The following is an 18,481-nucleotide window of genomic DNA, read 5'->3' on the forward strand; positions in this document are numbered from 1 at the left end:
CATTGCTGATGAAGTGCATGGGTTCACCCATTGGTTTATCACTGCTTTCTGTGCCCCCCCCCCGACTCCTGGTGAGACAGTGAGGCTTCTTACAAGGTTGTGTGCTGAGTGTTGCTGTCCGCAGCATATAAGTAACATGATCTCATGGGATCATTTCAGACATTTGTACCTGCACCTGGGTGATGCAGAGTCTTGTGTGCTGTGAGATGGTGAGTCTGGATGCACCAGATGACTGCCGGCTGCCCCTCACATGCTGCCAGGCACCACCCAGGACATGTAAGAAAGTAGTTGCCTCCTCTGCAACTGTCTCAGATGGTGAAGTGCCGTATCTCAGACACCAAGGAAGTCCACATAGAGGTACACACCTTGCTGTGGATGGAGACACAAAGCCTGCTCAAAGACTGGACAGGGACGCATTGAGAAGGGCAACCTTGCCGTGTTCCTGACAGGAAGTAGTCTATAAATCACCGGGCAACAGAGTTGGCAGCTGGCAGCTCTCACGGAACTACATCAAGATCCTGTCCGACTTGTCTGGAAAGCACAAACAGATGGCATCATGTTTGCACAGAGGGTGACCATAAACTGTCCCTTTTTCTACTGCAGTGGGTGTCCAGAGCATGTTAAACACCACACTACAGAAGGAGCCTCTATATTTCCGTGTATGGTGTACAAATTAAGAAAAAAAGAGAGCTATGAGGCTGTTAGGCATTCTTCAGTGACTATGTGCAGCCCCCACTCCTGAATGGCAAAGCTTCCCGTAGGAAAGTCCCATACAAAGTACCTTGGACCCAGTGGAATTATTTATTCACTTAAGCGTTATTCATTGTTTCATTGAAAGACAAGAAGACAAATTTCCCATTGGCTGGATCACTCCACTTGAGTGGCAAGGGCCCAAATATCTGAGCCATCCTCTGTTGTTTCCCAGGGTATGCATAAGCAGGAACCTGGATTTGAATGCACGACCAGGTGTTGATCCTCTGTAATTACTCTGTAATGGGATGCTGGCACCAAAGATGATGTCTTTAATTGCCATGCCAAATACAATGTATTGATGCGCTTATATTGTAATTTATTAGAATGGCAGTGTGAGATAGAGAAAAATGTTTCCATCTGTTGGCCTCAACCCCGGAGCCTGCAAACATTATGGAAGGGCTAGGCCAAAGTTGGAAGCCAAGAGCTCCATCCACTTCTCTCACGGGGGTGGAGGAGACCTAAGTATCTGACCCAATGCCTGCTACCCATCAGAGTGTACATTAGCAGGAAACTGGACTGCAAGAAGATTGTACGGAAATCCAGGCACTCTGATATGGGGCGTTGATAACCCAAATGGCATCTTAACAACTCTGTCACAGTTCCTTGGCTATTGTTATATTGTAATGATTTTTTATTTGGAAAAAAAAAATTACGGAGGGAGAGATACAGGGATATTGTCCAATCCACTACCTCGCTCTCCAAATGGCTGCATCAGCTACAGATTAGCCAAGGTGAAGCCAGGAGCAGGAACTCCATCTTCTTCTCCTACATGGGTTGCAGAGGCCTGAGATCTTCAGACATGATCCACTGTCTTTCCTTGCACCTTAGGAGGAAGCTGGAGTGGAAGCATAGCAGCTGGGGCATGACCCAGCACTACAATATGAAATGGAAGCTTTGTTAGCTGATGCCTTACCTGCAGTTCCACAACGTCAGCATTCCCGTTGGTATTTGTAAGAGCGGTCCCACCACAGGACCAAGCAAAATTTCTGGCCCTGTTGGCGTCCACTTCAGAAGTTAATCAAGCTATGCAAACGCTACGCACCCTGGGAAATAGCAAGGTGGACACGTAGAGTGTTCACAGCCAGAGTTTCGTTCAACATCTCCCTGCAGTCCAGTGCTATGTAATCGAATGTGGTGCTCTCTGACTTGCTCTGATCCATTGTGTACATGATGGGACCTATTCTGAGCATCAACAACAAAGCCAATGGCTTTGCAGGCTGCACTGCTGCCTACTGGCTCACTTCAGGCAAGTCTCATGAGTTTCTCCAGACCCTCTGGACACCACGGATGCCTTCTAGACAGAAGACCACCAGAGATTCAACAATGGTAGGCTTCTTCTGCACACGAAGGTAAGCTGTCATCACCAGGCAACTTTATGGATGGCAACCACCGTGTAGCAGGGTCACATTATAGAGCCTTGTGGATCATTGGGCACTAACTCCTACGGCATTGTGATCTTTCCCAGTAGAGTGCATCTGCCCAGCAATATTCATTGACAGACTATGGAGAGGACATGCCCTTGGGTCGACTGCCATGGCCATCATTAAGACAGGACCCAACCTCTTCCCATGAGTCCTTGTGTTGCTTCTGCCCACTGCTCAGCTGTCATTTCTGTTCCTTGGTATGGACAGCCTAACACTTCTGTTCTTCACCTAGATCAAGCCCAAGTCTTTTGTACTGATGTGGCATGCTTGCCTAGAGCCTGGACATTTACCACACACCTCCCTATATTGTCAGCACCCTAAAATAGCCACTCAGGCAAGACAAGTGGGGAATTGACATAGCTGTCCCTGACGTCTAGAAGTATTGTCTGAAATACACTGAGTCACCTATTAACCCACTCATCAAGCACCTTCTCAAAGCTGGAGGATAGGATTGGAGGCATCCTGCAGATTACCACGACCTCAAGAAGGTCATGCCTCGCTTTGAATTTGCCTTACTTGACATTACCAGGCTGCCCCTGAGAATTTTGCCATTATTGGTGTGGCAAGGATTTTATTGTGTCCCGTGGAGATTTGGGGCCATTTACTTTTTAACTTGAAGGCCAACACTGCACCTTTCTGAGACTTCCAGTGGGCTGCTGGTCCCCCAGGGCTCGTGGTCTGTTTTAACAGGCTCTGGCTGGCCTTCAGTTGTCATCTAGCATCCACCTGTGACACTATGTTGAGGACATCGTTTCAACTGATAATCAAGAGGAGGAGGACAAATGGGCTTCAGACATCAGCATCTGACGCCTTGTCCCAGTCGGTGTGGACCCTAGTCCCATAGGAGGTGAGAGCTTGCAACCTCAAATGTTTGGTCTACGTTTTGAAAAAGGAATTCAGAAAAATTCCTCAGCAAATCCCCATATACCTCTTTCTCCTCAGTGACTCGGTTTCAACCAAGGAAGCCCAGCACATTTTCACTTTGTGATAACACCAACATCCTCACCTCTGGTGAACCCTAAGACCCACCTATCTCACCAGTCACCCGCAAGGCTGCATCTTGGTGGATAGTCTGTGGTTCTGAGGCTCACACGGGTAAAGGACTTGAACTTAGCTGTGAGCTTTTAGTGACACTACTGTTTGACTCACAGAGAGTTTGGACTACCTCACTCAGCATCATGAGCTGTGTCCTGGCCTCCAGCCACTGGGAATCTCTAGTTAGATGGAAGTGGGCAGAACGTGTGATCATCCTACTGGTTCTTGAGCAGCCCACTCTCACTCAAGGCCATCTTGAAATTCACATGTCCACCAATTCTTGGGACATCACCAATTGCTAGTGGCCTTTGTGTGGCCTCAAACTGGACAATCCATACCCTTACACTGGAGTACCCCCTTTGGTGGGACACTGTTGATATCTGTGCTACGGGCCTAACCTCACTGACCAACTCTCAGCTATTTTGATTGCCAAAATTCTACTGCCTTTTAATGTAGCAAAACCGCACTATATATTATCTACATCCTTGCTTTCATAGTGGAGTCTCCCTGCCTTATATTATTTGGGACATCATAGGCCTGTCGACTTGGATTTCAGCTTGTAGCTTTCCTATTGTATCCAAGTCAGTTGTGGAAGTCCCCAAGGAATGCCTGCTGTGTAGACAAAACTCATTCCTCTTTGTTGCACGGTTGCACTTGGAGTGGTGATTATTCACATGCTACCTGGCCAGTGGATTTTATTGACCTGCTGTAGCAAATGGCACGTGCTTCCTGTTATGTAAGCCAACACCAGACTTCTCCTTGCTTCTTTCTTCGTGGCTGAGAATGTCATCAGAGTCTAAGTACTTCATCCCTGGTGCATTACACATGGCACCAAAAGTATCTGAAATACTTAGTTCCTGTCCATTTGGTGTATACACAGTGATGGAGTTTCTAGTTCATGTGAAGGTTATGTTTTTTTTTTAATTTTGAAGTTAACAATAATTGTACCTACGTAAGGGCTGCTGTATGATATTTTGGTACATGTCTGTAATGTGTCCTGATTAAAAATGGGGTGATCAGTATTTCCCTTTGTTTGTCAGTACTTATGATTGAAGTCTTGGGATTTCTTCTGTATGTTCATACAACACATACTCCATTATTGTGAGCTATCCTCTCCATTATTCTGTGTAACATTAGGAAGTTATTTCTTTGATCTTACTCTGATTTGGTACCCATCATCCAAACTCCTTGCATTTTCCCTCCAACCTCTTACATCCTTTATTAATTATTATATATTCAGATTGGTGTATTTTAAAGATTTATTTATTTTTATTTGAAAGGCAGAGCAGCAGAGAGAGGGAGAGACAGAGAGATGTTTTCCTTCTGCTCCTTCACTACCCAAATGGCTGCAACAGCTGCAGCAGAGCAAATTCAAAGCCAGGAGCCAGGAGCTTTTTGTAGGTCTCCCAAAGTGGATGTAGGGGCCCAAAACTAGGGCCATCTTCCATTGCTTTCTCAACCCATAACCAGAGAGCTGGTTCAGAAGACGAGCAGCAGGGGTGTGAACTGGTGCCCACATGGGATTCTGGCACCACAGGCAGAGCCTTAACCTACCATGCCACAGCACTGGCCCCCGATTGTTTTTATAGCTTGTGTTTGTGAGGGAGTGGGTACAGTTTTTGTCTTTCTGTGTCTGGATTGTTTTCACTTACTTCCAGTTCCATACATTTTGCTTCAAGTGACAGGACTTCATTCTTTTCAAATGGCTGGATAGTATTCCATTTTGCATATATACAACAAACTCCTGACCGCTTGTTCATTTTGTTTGCCAAGATACTATTCCCTTTTAGTGAGACAGAAATGCAGTCTACTTTATCTGCATCCTTGCCCTCCTAGTGGAGACTGTGGTACGAGAATGAGTTTCTGCTCCCGAGCATATCTGATTTGGGGACATATTATGCCTGTCAATTTGGATTTCTGATTGTGGTTTTCCTATTCCATCCAACTCAGTTGGAAAAGTCCCCCAGGAATGTCTGCTTTGCAGACAAAACTTAAATCATTCCTTTTTCTCCCACGGTGGCATTTGGAGAAGTGGTTACTCTCACATGCCATTTGGCAGGTGGGTTTTATTGGTCTGCTGTTTCAAGAGGCAAGTGATTATCGTTGTTGATGGGCACACCAGATGCTCCTTGGTTTTTCCTTCATGGCTGAAAATGTGCTTCAGACATGGGACTGTAGATGTATGAACTGCTCCCTGGTGCTTCAGACACGGAGCTATAGATACACAGAACTACTTAGTTCCTTTCTGTGGGACATGTACCCAGTGGTGGTGTTGCTGGTGCACGGTATGGTTCTGTTTTCTGAAAATTTTGACATTAGCAATAATTTCACATACCTAAGGTCTACAGGATGATGTCTCGGTGCATGTCTGCACTGTGTCCTGTTGAAAAATGGGATAATCAGCATTTCCCTTTCTTTGTCACTATTTTATGACAGAAGGCCTGGAATTTCTTCTGTGTGTTCATGTAATATATACTAGGTTATTGTGAGCTAGTCTCCTCACTGTGCTGTGTAACGATAGGAACTTATTTCATTGATCCGACTCTGATATTGTGCCCCTCGTCGAAACTCCCTTCATCCGCCGCAGTGCCTGCCATCCTTTATTCATCATTATGCAGTCAGGTTCTTAGCTTGCGTATGTGAAGCCGTGCACGTGTTATTTGTCTTTCTGTGTCTGGCCTTTTTCACTTAACATGATATCCTCCAGTTGCATACATTTTGCTGCAAAGGACAGGATTTCATTTTTAAATGGCTGAATAGTATTCCATTTGGTAGATACACAACAAATTCTTGATCTCTTTATCAGATTATGGATTCGTTGGTTGATTCCATAATTTGGCCGTTGTTAACAGTGCTACAGTAATCATGGTGGAGCAGGTGTCTCTTAGATCCAGTGATTTCATGTCTTTTGGATGTATACAGAGTATTGAGATTGTTGAGTCATATGGCAGTGCTATTCTTAGTTTTTAAGAGATCTCCACGGTGTTTTCCTCAGTGCTTGTACTCATTTGGATTCCCACACTCAGTATAGGAGAGTTCTCCTTTCTCCATATCCTTGCTAGAATTTTTTACTTTTTCTTTTTGATAGGCATTCTAGCGTTATGAGGTGATATCTTCTTGGGGTTTTGATTTGCATTTCTTCTTTTTTTAAAAAAAAAATTTACTTGAGAGGCAGAGTTACAGACAGAGAGGTAGGCACACAAAGGTCTTCCATACACTGGTTCAGTCCCCAGATGGCCACATTGGCGAGAGCTGAGCCCATCCAAAACCAGGAGCCAGGAGCTTCTTCCCAGGTGGTTGCAGGGACCCAAGCACTTTGGCCATCTTCCTGCTTTCCCAGGCCATATGCAGAAAGCTGGATCAGAAGAACAGCCAGGACATGAACCAGTGCCCACATGGAATGCCAGCCCTATGGGCGTAGGCTTAGCCTAGAATGCTGCAGTGTGGGCCCCTATTTTCATTTCTCTGATGGCTCGTAATAGTTTTTTTCATATATTTGTTGGTCATTTCCTTTTTTTTTTTTTCTTTTGAGAATTGTCTTTTTAGGCCCCTTGTGCCCATTTCTTAACTGTATTGGATGCTTGATTTTGAATTTGTTGAGTTCCTGATATTCTGGCTATTAATCCTTTGTTGGATAAGTAAGTAGTTTTCAAGTATTTTATCCCTTTCCATTGGTGGTTAATTCACTCTGTTACTGTTTTCTTTGCTGTACAGAAGCTTCAGAGTTTGATCTAGTTTTACTTTTGCTACATGAACTTCTGGGGTTTTAAACAAAAAGTCATTGCCTCTGCCTCTTTTAAGAGGTGTCTCCCTATGTTGTATTCCAGCAATTTCGTATTTTCGGGTCTTTGATCCATCTGAGTTGATTTTTATATGTTGTGAAAGACAGGCATTTAATTTCATTCTTCTATATATGTCTATCTAGTATTGTCAGCACCACTTATTGAAAAGACTTCGGGATTTTCATCAAAAATCAGGTAGCTGTTATGTATGTATGTTTGTATTTATATATTTTTTTCTCTTTTCATTGATCTTTGTATCTATTTTCATGCCAGTTTCATCCTATTTTAGTTACTATAACTTTGTGAAATCAGGTATTGTTATGCCCCCAGGTTTGTATAGGATCACTTTGACTTCTCTGGGCCTTCTCTGGTTCCATATGAATGTTAGAAGTTTTTTTCTGACGGTTTAAAGAATGTCATTGGTATTTGGATAGGACTTGCATTGAATCTGTAGATTTCCTAGGGAATATGAAGATTTAAATGTTAATTCTTCTAATTCATGAACAGGGGATGTCTTTACATTTTCATGTGTCTGACGATTTATTTCAGCAGTGCTTTATAATTTTATTGTGATCTTTCACTTATTTGGTTGTATTTATTACTAAATATTTAATTTTTGTAGCTATTATAAATTTAGGTTTCTTTTTTCCTGTTTCCTACTTTTTATTTAAAATATACAAATTTCATATACTTCATATATAGAGAGAGGTTCAGGAAGATGGTGATACTTTCCACTCAACTCTCCATCCCACCCGTATTCCCACCCTCCTTCCTTTTCCCTCTCCTCTTCCCATGCTTACTTTTTACAAAGATCTTAAACTAACCTTTACAGAGGATCATTATTGGTGTGTAAGAATGCAACTTTTTTTTTAACATTGATTTGGTATCCTGTGACTTATTGGTTTATCACTTCCAACATATTTTGACTACGGTGTTTTAAGTTTTTCCATCTAAAATCAGGTCTTCTGAAAAAACAGGTATTTTGATTTCCTCCTTCCCAATTTTCATCCTTTATTTCTTTACTTTACCTGAGTACTCTGGTGAGTACTTGAGATACTATATTGACTAAGAATGGTCTATGTGGAGTGCTTATCTTGCTCCAAAACTCTGGTGAAATATTTTCAGCTTTTTCCCATTCAGTATGATATTGGCTATTGTTTATCATATAGCTTTGATAATTTTGAGCTATATTTCTCCTGTACCTTGTTAGTAGAATTTTTTTTAATCATTAGGGATTTTGAATCTTGTGACAGGAGCATTCCCTGAATCTTTTGAGATGTTCATTTATTTTTTGTTGTTCGTTCTGCTGATGTGATTTCATTGATTATTTTTATAGATGTTGAACCACACTTGCATTCCTGTGATAAAACATACTTCGTCATATTACATGTTGTGTGTGTGTTTGTATATATGCATATATCATACATATGTGTATATATGTATATATCATACATATGTGTATATATATATCATACGTGTGTGTGTGTGTGTGTGTGTATATATATATGGTATCTTTTTGATGCATTGTTGCATTCATCACGTTTGCAAAGCCTCACAGCCTAGAAAGTGGTTGAAATAAGAAAGCTTGAAATCACTACCCATGCTTTTTCAATCCCAGAAAATCCAAAACATTTTCCCTAGGCCACAGAGTGACAGACTATACTAAAGAAAATATTCAAAACCTAATTCCAGGGACTGGCACCGTGGTGTAGTAGGCTAAACCTCCACGTGCAGCACTGACATCCCATATGGGTACCAGTGCATGTCCTTCCTACTCCTATTCCAATCGAGCTCTCTGCTATGGCCTGGGAAAGCAGTAGAAGATGGCCCAAGTGCTTGAGCTCCTGCACCCATGTGGGAGACCCGGAGGAAGCTCCTGGATCCTGGATTCAATTCGGCCCACCTTTGGCAGTTGTGGCCATTTGGGGAGGGAAGCAGTGGATTTAAAACCTTTCTCTCTGTCTTTCCCACTCTTTGTCTATAACTCTCTCAATTAACTAAATAAATCTCCCCCCCAAAAAAAAAAGCTGCTTCCAATGACAGTAAACCTTTCTGTATAGATATAACAATGTGAAATTCCTTCTGTATGGATAAGAATAAGTTGCATGGTCTAGTTTTGTATTCATTCAATAAATGTTTTTTCATATATTTTAAACTGAACCATTAAAAATTCATAAATTGGGAATTTAAGTCAAATGAATACAGTCTCATATAAATTTCAGCCTATCAATGGACTTCCTTGGATGCTGGAGACTTCCGCTCTGCACCTGGATTCTGGAATCCTTCAGGCGGGCACCCATCCTTCTCTTCTCTGACTTCTCTTTCTATTTACACTCCCCAGATCATTGAGATGATAAATAGCATAGGACTCAGGGGAGATTCTCTATCTCCCTGAATTTCAGATGTCTCATCTGTAGAATTATTTTTAAGTTTTTTTTTAAGGTGGAAGTAATTTAAAGTATAATACCATGATGTACACACTAGGTGCTCCAGAAATTAAAAAAAAGTATTTTTACCTCAGGAAGATAAAATTAGGTTTAACTAGGAAACTGAACGTCAAAGAAGGAAAACAAATCATCACTGAACAACAGAACAGCCATTGTAGTTTTTTTGTTTATAAGCTGGGTCCCCTTTTTGTTTTTGAAATCCTTCTTGTGATTCAGCTGACCTTTCCTTTTTTTATTTTAAGGGTTTTATTTTATTTTCAGTTAGTCTTAACAGATTCAATATAGTTCATAGATACAGTTCTTGGGAATAATAGAGGAAGGAGGAGAATGGGTGGGAGAGTGGATGGGAAGAAGGGTAGGGTGGGAGGTATCACTATGTTCCTAAATTTGTATGTGTGAAATACATGAATTTTGTTTACCTTAAATGAAATCTAATGAAAATGTTAAGTGAACAAATGTCATGTATTTAATATATATGCAGACTTAGGAGCATAGTAATGTTTCTTCCTGGTCTCCCACATGGTGGGCATAGGGGCCAAAAAACCTGGGCCATTCTTTTCTGCTTTCCAAGGCACATTAGGAAGGAGCTGGATCAGAAGTGGAACAACTGCTACTCAAACCAGCACTCATATGGGGTGCCAGTGCTGCAAGTGGCAGCTTAACTCCCTACACCACAAAGCCAGGCCCAGTTCCCCTTTCATAGCAGCTGTCACAGTTACAGTTTTCCATTTTTAGTGGGGTGATTGCATGAATAACCATCTCCGGTGCTCTTCTCTAGCATCAGTGTGTTCATAATGCACCCGTCATCCAGTATTTTGTGTGGTATGAATACTATGAAGTTTTTAAAAAAGATTTTGTTTAATGAATACAAATTTCATAGGTACATCTTTAGGAATATAGCAGTTCTTGCCCCCATACCCACCCTCCCACCCCCCAGTCTCATCCCACCTCCTGCTCCCTCGCCCATGCCATTCTTCATTAATATTAACTTTTACTTATCTTTATATACAGAAGCCCAACTCTATATTAAGTAAAGATTTCAACAGTTTACCCTAATGCACACACACGAAGTATAAAAGTACTGTTTGAAGACAAGTTTTACAGTTAATTCTCATAGTACAACTCATTAAGGACAGAGGTCCTACATGGGGATTAAGTGCACAGTGACTCCTGTAATGTTGATTTAACAGTTGACACTCGTATTGATGACATCAGTAATCACCCGAGGCTCTTGACATGAGCTGCCAAGGCTATGGAGGCATTTTGAGTCCATAAACTCTGTCAGTATTTAGACAAGGCCATAAGCAAAGTGGAAGTTCTCTCCTCCCTTCAAAGAAAAGCTCATCCTTCTTTGATGGCCTCTTCTTTACCCTGGAACCTCATTCACAGACATCCTTCATGGTGATCATTTTTTTTGCCACAGTATCTTGGTTTTCCATGCCTGAAATGCTCTCATGGGCCTTTCAGTCAGATCCAAATGCCTTAAGGGCTGATTCTGAGGTCAGAGTGCTGTTTAGGGCATTTGTCATTATGTGAGTCTGCTGTGTGGACTACTTTCCATGTTGGATCATTCTCTCCTTTTTAATTCTCTCTATTGTCATTAGCAGATACTTGGTCTTGTTTATGTGATTCCTTTGACACTTCATCCTATCTATATGATCAGTTACACACCTAATATGATCACTTTGATTAGTAAGGTGGAATTAGTACCACCCAGCTTCATGTGATTTGGAGTCCCATGGCAAGTTTTTAGCTTTACCCTTAGGGGTGAGTCCATGGGAACTTTTTGCTGAACTGTACATCTCTTCTTTTTCTTATTCCATTTCTTATTTTTTTTTAACTGGGATCTATTTTCAAATGGATTTAAACATCTATGATTAATTCTATGTTAAGTAAAGAGCTCAACCAATGGTATTAAGTAGAAAAAGAGCATAGTGAAAACAATAAAAGTATAAACTGTTTCTCGACAGTCAAGACAAGGGCTGTTCAAGTCATTGCTTCTCTTAGTGTCAATTTCACTTCTAGAGGTTTCCTTTTAGGTGTCCTGTTAGTTGTCACATATCAGGGAGAAAGTGATATTTGTCCCTTTCGGACTGGCTTATTTCACTAAGTATGGTGTTTTCAAGATTCCTCCATTTTGTTTCAAATGATGGGATTTTTTTTTTTTACCGCAATGTAGTATTCCATAGAGTACATATCCCTTAATTTCTCTATGCAGTTTTCCATTGATTGGCATTTAGGTTAATTCCATGTCTTAACTATTGTGAATTGAGCTGCAATAAACATGGAGATACAGATAGCTCTTTGGTGTGATGATTTCATTTCTCTTTGGTAACTTACAAGGAGTGGGATGGCTGGGTCATATGGTAGGAATATATTCAGACTTCTGAGGTTTCTCCAAAGTGTCTTCTATAGTGGTTTTCACCAGTTTGCATTCCCACCAACAGTGGATTAGGGTACCTTTTCCCCCACATCCTCACCAGCATTTGTTGTTTGCTGATTTCTGTATGTGAGCCATTCTAACCGGGGTGAGGCGAAACCTCATTGTTGTTTTGATTTGCAGTTCCCTGTTGGTTAGTGATCCTAAACATTTTTTCATGTGTCTGTTAGCCATTTGGATTTCCTCTTTTGCAAAATGTTAAGTCCTTGGCCCATCTCTTAACTGGGTTGTTTTTTGTTGTTATGGAGTTTCTTGATCTCTTTGTAGATTCTGGTTATTAATCCTTCTTAAGTTATCAGAAGATTCCTACTGCTCAGTGTCCCACGGCCTCTCCGAGCTCCAGGAAGACTGTGCCACGTCCACATGCCTAGTGTCCTCCTTCTTGTCCTCACTCCCACTGTGGATCTGTCCCCACCCATGGGTGAATGTTTTCCTGAATGCTCACTGCCCTCTCCATTCTCTGGGCTTTGTGCTAATTCTTTCCCGTTAAAGACCCTTCCTTTTTTTCCTTCTGGGAGAACAACAGCTATCTGATCAGCTCAATTACCCCCTTTCTCTGGAACCTTCCTCCACCCCCCCATGTAATGCTGGGCAGCATACCTCTGTGCCCCTGGGATGCGTTGTACCCTGTGCCTATGATTCTATTTTAGCCTGTACAGTTTAATTACTTTTATATTAATATCTTTACCAAATGACTGCTATGTCCCCAAGACCAAAGGTTATGAATGATTTATCATTGCAGCTTAAGCCCTAGAATAGCAACTGTCAGCCAAAAATGATTTATTAGGGGCAGGCATCAGGCATAGGAGTTAAGAGGCCTGCATTTCATATCAGGGTCTCTGTGTTTGATTCCAGACTCTGCTCCTGACGTCAGCTTCCTGCCAGTGTGGGAGGTAGAAGTGATGGCACAAGTGGTGGGCTCTGCCACATGTGTGGGAAACTTGGGTTGAGTTCCTGGCTCTCAGCTCCTATCCCAGGCAGGGGCCATTGTAGGCATCTGAGAGTAAACCAGTGGATGGGAACACACACACTCTCTCTCTTTCCCTCTCTCTCTCTCTGTGTATGTGTGTGTGTCCACCTCTCAAATAAACAAATAAATATTTAGAAACCCGTGTGTTTCAGAGTTGAGTAGCACACTTAACTTCTTTAATCTTCATTATGGGAAGTGTGTTCTGTGCTTCACCAAGAAGAGAAAGCAAACATTTCTCCTTATGTGAATGATTTCTGAGTTTTTGCTCTATTTTCAATGTGAAAAGAAAGTCCATTCTCTTAACATTTTCTAAATTTTCATGAGTGTATGTGTTTGCCATAAATTTAGTTCAAAACAGACATTGGCTCACTTAAAGTGGACATTATAAATGGAAACATGATGAGATACTTTAATTGGGCCACCCTGAGTAAGAGGAAGGAAATAATGTGTTATATTTTGTCTTTAAGATCTTAGGCTGTGGGACTGGCATTGTGGCATAGCTGGTAAAACTTCGCCCATGAAGCTGGCATCCCATATGGATGCCAGGTTGAGCTGGGGCTGCTCTGTTTTCTATCCAGCTCCCTGCTAACCTGGGAATCTATTCCCTGCTAATGGCCTGGGAAAGCAAGGGAAAATGACCAAACTACTTAGGCCTCTGCACCCATGTGGGAGATCAGGATAAAGCTCCAGGCTCCTGGTTTGGGCATGGCCCAGTGCTGGCCCTTGAGGTCATCTGTGGAGTGAATCACAGATAGAGAATCTCTCTCTCTCTCTTTCTCTCTTTCTCTCTCTCTCTTTCTCTCTGTCTCTCCCTCTCTCTCTGTAACTCTGACTTTCAAATAAATAAATACATATATTTTTAAAAGATCTTAGGTTTTTTATATATTATATATATTCAATAGGATATTCATACAAACATTGATTTCATGATATTTATAATAGTTAACAATTTTCCCGATGTTTCTTGGTAATATTAACCAAGCTCATTTTCCTAATAAAAAGTGTCAGAAATTGAATTTTTATCCTTGTGTTAATGGATAAAGAACAAAATACAACTAAGCTAATGAAAGTACTGACAGTGCCAAGAAACCTGGTAGTTGATCCAGGAGGGGTTCCTTGGATCCTGTCACCCTCTTTGCACAGCTTCTTTTTTTTTTAAAGAGTTATTTATGGCTGGCGTGGCGGCTCACGTGGCTAATCCTCTGCCTGCGGCTTCGGCACTCCAGGTTCTAGTACCGGTTGGGTTGCCAGATTCTGTCCCAGTTGCTTCTCTTCCAGTCCAGCTCTCTGCTGTGACGCAGGAAGGCAGTGGAGGATGGCCCAAGTGCTTGGGCCCTGCACCTGCATGGGAGACCAGGAGGAAGCACCTGGCTCCTGGCTTCGCTCCTGGTAGCACGCCGGCTGTAGCAGCCATTTGAGGGGGGTGAACCAACGGGAAGGAAGACCTTTCTCTCTAACTCTGCCTGCCCCCCCCCAAAAAAGAGTTATTTATTTGTTTGAAAGACAGGGGTTACAGAGAGGCAGGGGTATAAAGAGAGTGGTCTTCCATCCTCTGGCTCACTCCCCAAATGGCCACACAAGCCAGAGCTGGGCTGATCTGAAGCCAGGAGCCAGGAGCTTCTTCTGGGTCTCCCATTCAGGCACAGGTACCCAAGGACTTGGGCCATCTTCTACTGCTTTCCCAGGCCATAGCAGAAAGCTGGATCAGAAGAGGAGCAGCTGGGACTCGAACTGGAGCCCACATGGGATGCTGACACTTCAGGTGGTGGCTTCACCCGCTATGCCACAGCGCCAGCCTCTGCACAGCTTCCTTACCGGAGTGATCTTCCTCTTGAACAATGGGTGCCATTGTGTGCCACTAACATGCGCTAGTCATGCTTGATGATTCTGAGAAACTGAAGAAAAATACCTGGAGAAGGCTTTGCTCTGCGAAAGAAAGCGCTCTGTGTATGTAAAACTCTCTCTTCAGAGTGGCCCACCTGCCCCAAACCCATGCCACGGCAGGGGTCTGGCAGGGGCTGTCCCTGTTGTGAGCAAGACTACACATTTCCAGTGCACGGTATCCGTCTCAGCCTCAAACCGCGTCAGAACTTTCCTTTACGTGGGGGTGGGACCTCTACCTGAAGGTTTCTCAGGCAGCTTTGGGCTGCAGTCCCAAGTTTACCAGGAGCTGGAGCTCTCGGAGTCTGTCCTCCAGGAATTAGGATAGAATGCTGAGATATTCCTGCCATTCTGGGATGAGCACCCACAGGAGACTATAAATGCAGCGTTTGATGTTCAGGATGGCAATTCTGTAAAAGTGGGTCATCAGAGAGAAAAGAACCAGTGAAGCAGGTGTACAAATCCTTCCTGTTCTCTTTCCGCCATAGCATTGATTTTTCTCTAAAATAATATATTATGAGACATTATGGCTATTGACCATTGCTTGTGCCCTACAATTAGAAGCTTAAATATATACTTTTCAAGATTTTTTTCCTCATTGATACCTTCCAAGTGCTAAGAAGAGTGCCTAACACTAAGCAATTCAGTAAGTAATTTCTACTTAAAAATAAATATTAGTTTCAAATCAGTTTATTTCAAAACAAGATACTTACTCCCTGCAATATATATAGTCTATCTGTAGATTTAGTCTTGAATTTTTGTGCACATTCTAAAAAATATTCATAGCTATTTGAATCTAGAGTTTCAACAACAATTCTGATCAGAAATGAAATGGAACAATCTGTTAAGTTTAGAACTGATTTCACATGCACAGTTGAAGAAGTCAACTAAATTCCAAGCTGGGATATTCAAATTTATTCATATTGCCAAGACAAATAGAAGATGCTAAGTGAATAAAACATCATAATGTCTTTTAAATGATAAATTGTTCTTTGTACCCATGAGTAAGTAGAAAGGAGACTGTACTTAGAAGACATCAAAAATGAAATGGAGATCAACCAATTGTGGCTCTGTAACTTAGAGCATTATGTGAATTAAAAGTAAAGTTTGTTAGAGGCCGCATTGACACCACATTCCTGGGAACATTCAGAAGCCTTCATTTTCCCTCAAATCTGTCTGCAATTTGAGCCTTAGTTACTCTGGAACTAATCAAGGTAACTGCTACACCAAAAGTTAAATAAATAAATAACCTGCACTATTTCTTGACTTTATTGAGCATAAAGCATCAGCGCTTAATCTTTTCCTTTTTTTTTTTTTTTTTTTGGACAGGCAGAGTGGACAGTGAGAGAGAGAGACAGAGAGAAGGTCTTCCTTTGCCGTTGGTTCACCCTCCAATGGCTGCCGCGGCCGGCGCGCTACGGCCAGCGCACCGCGCTGATCCGATGGCAGGAGCCAGGAGCAATCTTTTCCTTTTAAATTCTTCTGGCTAATATTTGATCCCTGAATATTGAAAGAAGGGCATGTATTTGTCAGATCTGCTACCAAATAGCTGTGGAGATTTGGATAAGTCACTAAATAATAAAACCGATCCCATTCAGTCATATTTCCCTGAAATGTTTGTGGTTTTGGTAAACTTCGCAGTACACACTGTTACACGTTGGCTCTTTTTTTCTTTCTTTTTTTTTTTTTTTGATAGGCAGAGTGCACAGTGAGAGAGAGAGACACAGAGAAATGTCCTTCTCTGCCGTTGGTTCACCCCTCAATGGCTGCTGCGGCTGGCGCACCACGATGATCCAAAGCCAGGAGTCAGGTGCTTCTCCTGGTCTCCCATGTGGGTGCAGGGCCCAAGCACTTGGGCCATCCTCCACTGCACTCCCTGGCCACAGCAGAGAGCTGGCCTGGAAGAGGAGCAACCGGGACAGAATCCGGCGCCCCGACCTGGACTAGAACCCGGTGTGCCGGCGCCGCAGGTGGAGGATTAGCCTAGTGAGCCACAGTGCCGGCCAACACGTTGGCTCTGTCTTAGCCTCTTCACAGTCAGAATGCATCCTGAAGAAGCAGATGTTCTTGCCAGAGACAGTTCACCAGAACAGACCACGAGAGGATGATTCAAATGCCTCACAGCCTATTCAGATTGCCACAGAGATGACACGATTGAGTCTCAGCCATAAACTGGGGGGAGGAAGGTGGTTGTTTTTATCAATCCATTTTATAGCTTAGGAAACTGAGGCTTATGAAGCTTAGTTTACACAAATTCACAACATTTAATTACAGAGGTCTTTAAAATTTCATAGAAAATGCATATTATGGAAAAACTATGCATGGCTTTAAACATTTTTGTACCAAAATAAACATTTTAATTTCATTTTCCACGAATTTTTGGAGTTCCTTCATGTACTAAAGAAAATAAAAGTAAAAAAAGAAAAGCAAATTTTTTTCCACATGCAGCGACATTAGAAAGTAGCAGGTTTAACACCCACTGGTTCCCTTTATTGTCACGTTCTCCTCCCTCCTTAAACAGCTCCGAGTGGGCACAGCGATTCTCTTAAGGACGGGTTAGGCTGCTTCCTTACTTAACACTCTTAACGTTGCAACGAGAATGCCAATTGGATATTGGATTCCTCATTGCTTCCTTCGTGGCCCTCTGTGGTGTGCCTGGCAAATTCCCTCCCCTCTGTGGTCTCCTATCTCTGCTTCATTTACTACATATTAGCCTGATTTCTGGCTCTTCAACGTGTGAGCTCCTAACAGTCTCTAGGCCTTTGTAGCTACTTGTCTTTCTTAGGACCCTCTTGCATCAGATTTTTTCATGGCTGCCTTCCTTCCAACATTTAATTCTCAAGTGAAATATCACTTCAGCCCCTCTGCCCAGTAGTTGGGTGTCATTAGAACATGGCTTAGCTTCTTTATTGAATTTATTCATTTCAATGAATATTTCATTTCATTTATGTTGTAAATGGCAATATTGCACATACTCCCCCCTCCTGTTTAAAGCCAGTGACTTCAAGGCATGGATTCTCTCCTGTTCTCTGCTCTATTTCCACAATTTGGAGTATAATTGGGTGGCAAATAATGTGAATTATCAATGGCAAAAACTCCGTCCTTTAACATTTGCCCACCTGCTAGATCTATAGATGAATGTGTGGCCTCCATTTCACGCCGTTGTCTCGTCTCTGCCACTCTTCATGCAATGCTCCATGCAGTGAAACATGGCTTTTATGTTGGCGCTGTCAGTTGGAGGTCAAAAAGAACGTTAGGTCTTCATCCCTGACATCTCACAGTTCAGTGACCTTCATTTCCACCTCCAGTCTCCCTTGGGCTTTCACAGTATAAATGAAAGTTTTGCATACTGCAGTGGAAGTATTCCCTCTCCCTTGACATTGCCATAACATTTCTTTACTTCCAAATCTCCACTCGACTGGGAAGTCCCCAGGTTCCTCCCGGCATTCTTATTATGCCTTCTTTGTGCTCCAGTTGCTCATTATGTAGGAAATGATCCTGATGCGTACTAATCGCGTGTCTGTGTCTTCGCTTCCTGGAATCTAAACTGCTTGGGGGGTAGGGAGATTCTTCACTCACTGTGTGTAATTGGTGCCTACTGTTGTTTGGCTCTTATTGGCAGAACTGAATATACATATTTTCAATAAGTTTTTAAAACCATGATGATGCATGATGAAAGAGATGGAAACCATCAATTAGTCTTTTTTTTTTTTTAAAGATTTATTTATTTGAAGAATAAAGTTACACAG

General features: G+C 42.2%; 1 protein-coding gene across 10 annotated transcripts in view; it reads left to right on the forward strand.

Moving 5' to 3' along the window:
• LOC108176049 (uncharacterized) overlaps nt 1-18,481 on the forward strand; it is a 384,299-nt gene that overhangs the window by 24,535 nt on the left and 341,283 nt on the right. For 4 of the 10 annotated variants that reach the window (XM_089301933.1, XM_089301935.1, XM_089301937.1 and 1 more), the window contains one exon: nt 160-3,133. The exons of the other annotated variants lie outside the window; for them this stretch is intronic. The gene's annotated coding sequence lies outside the window, so the exon portion shown is untranslated. Of the gene's footprint in view, nt 1-159; nt 3,134-18,481 lie in introns of those variants that run through there. 10 annotated transcript variants of the gene reach the window in all.

This window comes from Oryctolagus cuniculus, chromosome 8, assembly GCF_051225735.1.
Source record: "Oryctolagus cuniculus isolate XC-2025 breed Fujian yellow rabbit chromosome 8, ASM5122573v1, whole genome shotgun sequence".
Classification (NCBI taxonomy): Eukaryota; Metazoa; Chordata; class Mammalia; order Lagomorpha; family Leporidae; genus Oryctolagus; species Oryctolagus cuniculus.